The sequence below is a fragment of the Pezoporus flaviventris genome, unplaced genomic scaffold (assembly GCF_033815535.1).
Source record: "Pezoporus flaviventris isolate CSIRO_AGI_PZ_B2104156 unplaced genomic scaffold, CSIRO_AGI_Pfla_v1 ptg000040l, whole genome shotgun sequence".
NCBI classification, from domain to species: domain Eukaryota; kingdom Metazoa; phylum Chordata; class Aves; order Psittaciformes; family Psittacidae; genus Pezoporus; species Pezoporus flaviventris.
In genome coordinates, this window is record NW_026892588.1 from 4,882,433 (window position 1) to 4,885,797 (window position 3,365).

At 51.1% G+C, this 3,365-nt stretch overlaps 1 long non-coding RNA gene across 2 annotated transcripts; it reads left to right on the forward strand.

Annotated features, from left to right (window-relative positions):
* Window positions 1-247: 247 nt before the first annotated feature.
* LOC133275405 (uncharacterized) lies at window positions 248-2,797 on the forward strand. Of its 2 annotated transcripts, none has more exons than XR_009745495.1 (3): window positions 248-905; window positions 2,220-2,377; window positions 2,487-2,797. It is a non-coding gene; the product is annotated as an uncharacterized LOC133275405 (long non-coding RNA). The 2 variants fall into 2 exon arrangements; XR_009745496.1 differs by lacking the exon at window positions 248-905 and adding an exon at window positions 956-1,070.
* Window positions 2,798-3,365: the final 568 nt, after the last annotated feature.

The following is a 3,365-nucleotide window of genomic DNA, read 5'->3' on the forward strand; positions in this document are numbered from 1 at the left end:
CTACCCAAAAGAAAGATCGTTTTCTTTAAATGAGAGGAGAGGGAAGCCTTTCTAACAGAGAAGAGCAAACCCTCCTTTGCTGGGTAATTAGAAGCACCAGCCTTATATGACTCGCAGCATTTGGTAGCTCAAGCGTCGTCAGATCTCTTACAGCATTAATTAAAAAGAATTTATGTTTTTTTAATAAAATGCTTCATGTTTTAGCCCCTTTTCTTCCTCCTACCCGATGTGATTATGGGAGCTGAAGGGAATTCAGGTTAATATGTTGACACACTTAACAATGCGGGGTCATGTTGCACAATCCGCTTGGCTGGTTCGGTGCAGCGCAGCCCCTGACAGGTCCTCATCAGCCGCTGCCCTAAAGGCAAAGGCAAGGAGAGGATTTTAATTACTGCTCTATCCGTGAGTTTGCCAGCATTAAATTGAGACATAATTAGGCCTCCGAATCTTAATAATTGTCCTAGCTAATTGGGCAGACAAGTACGCTCGGCAGCGTGGCGTGATTAGATAATCAGTGTTTCCAAATGACAAAATTGGGCTCTTGATGAGGGAGGGAGGGAGGGAGGGAGTGGAAGCGGGTGGCTCTCTGCTCGGGCAGAGCCGAGCCAGGCGGTGGGGCCGGGCCGGGCGCGCTCGGCCGACGCGGTGCCGCTCCGGGGGTCGGACGCACCTCCCGGACTCCCGATTCCCCCTCCCCTGGAGGTGAATTGATGACTTCGGCCTCAGGACGGCGCGGCACAAGCGGCGCCCATCGGGAGGACTTGGGGCTGGGGACGGGTCCCGCCTCGCCGGGCCCCGAGCAGGGCGGGGGCGCGCACAGCTGCGTTTCCTCCCGCTGCCGTCAGAGGGCGCCGCTCCCGCGCGGCGGCAGCTCCGCGTCCTCGGCAGGGCCGAGCCGCGGCCCCGTAAGTGCCGATACCGATAGCGATATCGATACCCTGACCGGCCCCGCATTGCCCTGTCCGTGTCCCGGAGCCGGGCCCTCTGCCAGCCACACCGCGGTCGGGCCCTTTCACCGCTCCGCTGCTCGGCGCTGAGGCGAGGCTCCCCCTCCGGGAACTGCTGTGAAGGTTTGATAATCATATAGCGATCTATACCATCATACCGACCAAATATAGATGCATATCTCTGTCTGCGCTAGATCGGGGTCCCGGATGGCCGCGGACATAACTGTAGGTACAGCCGCGCTGCTGCCGTCACCAGCGGGCTGCGGTCCCGGCTTTTTCCCATTAAAACCATGTTATTTTTAATGGTACAACCGAGCGCGTTAGTAATTGTATTTAGAAATAAATCAGTTGACAAACAGCAGCTGTATTTGGGGTGGGTGTTGGGGTAAATCCGCAGCGCGGTGATGCGGGTCCCAGCCGGTATCCCCGGGCAGCCCGGGTGGTGCTTCACCGCCGAGGGGCAGCGCCGGTGTGTGCCGGGCAGCCCCGCCGAGCTCCGCGGGCAAAGCGCATCTGTTCCCTGGCTCCGTCTCCCCATTTCCTGGGAAGCAAAACAGGAGCAGGCGACGGAGATGCTCCAGAGCAGCTCCCTCACAAGAGGTTCTCTCCCCTTCCCTGCGGGACCCCTCTGGAGGACGGCGGGCTTGGGTTCGTTAGCAGCAGTAGCATCTTCTTTGTGAAGAACCAGGCGGTTTCACGCAGCAAGATGAAGTTAAATCGCCAGCAGCCGAAAATTAAAATGCACTTTGCTAGGAAACATTTCATGCAGCTGCTGCAAAAATTTTTTTTTTATTTTTTATCCCAGGAAAGGAGAAACGTTTCGGTGGTATTTTTCTGTGTGTGTGATTGCACTGTCATCGAAAGAGAAGCTTTTCCTACATCAGTGATTTTCACTATAACATAAGGGCTTCTTGGCTTTAAAGGTCTAGTTATTTTTGCTAATATATCAGGACTTTAAGTCGTGACTATTTAATAAATCAATTTCAGATGCACTGTATGGTACTTATATACTTATTTTGAGAGATATGTTCTAGCTCAATACATTGACATTGCACCATTCCAGTGCTTCAAAGCGATGATGTTGGAAATTATCAAACTCTGAAGTTGGGGTTAGCTCGCAGGAGCAGCATGTGCTGTGTAAAATGCTGATTTATCAAAGTGTTACAATCCCTATATCTTGCAGGTCGGATCACATGCATTATATTATCAGAAATATATAAAGGATTGATCTACCAGTGTATACTTAAAGCAAAACTGCTCTTGTCTTCAGAGGTGAGGGTACCAGAGATGTGCTGGAGCAGAAGCTTGAAGGTGCACCATAAACCACCCCTGGCCCGGAGAAGCTGTAGCTGAAGTAGAACCCTCATCTGCTCTAGTGACACAATCCTGTGGCCTAACTCAGCAGTCCTCACCGGGTCCTGCTAGGGGTGGTAAGCACCTCATCCTGCTAAGAGGGACAAATGCCTCCTGCGAACCAAATAAGTGCCTGCTCATATTTGTAAAGATCTTTTCTGACTCTTATGTGCTCTTGACCACCAGGTGACACATCCTCGGGGCCTATGAGCTGCCGAGGGTGTTGCTTTCCTGTTTCACATAACGAGTTGCTTTCTGAGCAGCCTCAGTGGCCTTCATCCTGTGGATCTCCGGGGATGGCTCCAGCAGAAATAGGTAGGCTTGCAGTGCTCACATGAAGGTGATGTCCAGCTCCAAGGTTGCAGTTAATCAAGTCCACTCAGTGAAGCTGAACAATTTAATCCATGTCTGATGAAGCCTTGGATGTAATTTATCTGTGCTATATCAAATTCTCTTCAAATCTAAAGCAATCATTAGGGGTTAGATGGAGGGAAACTGACAACCTAGTTAGTAGTTCCTGCCCTGATCCTGCAAGCACTGTCACAGCACAGCTATGTAAGCAGAACAGCCTGGACTGGTGTGTGGTCATTAGATGACCAAGACCATGGTAAGGATCATGTTCTCAGGACACTTTTGTGTCTTAACTAACCACATTGTAGCTTGGGTTCACTCTTACATGGCAGCACTTGCCAGAACGCTGTTTCTGCTTGGCGGGAAGGCTGGGACTCTGCTTTCAGGGACACTGTTAAAGATAACCATCCTGTTGCTGTGGGCAGAGTTTTTGTGAGATGGAGCCAAAGGGCACCTGATGTGGCACCAAATGTAGCCATGTTTGTCCTGTACCTTGCAGGAAACTTGCTCCCCCTGTGCTTCATCTCTGGCTGCAGAGGAAGGTGTGTTCTGTCTAAGATCTGCTGTCTTGGGACTTGGTAATTTTATGAAGCTTCTTTACAGTTCCGGGTTAGAACAACGATTCTGATAAGTTAATGTACAGAAAGTGCTATCTCCTTCCTACCTGATGTCCTCTTGGCCAAGGCCAGGCTGCTTTCATTGCTTCTCAGGTAG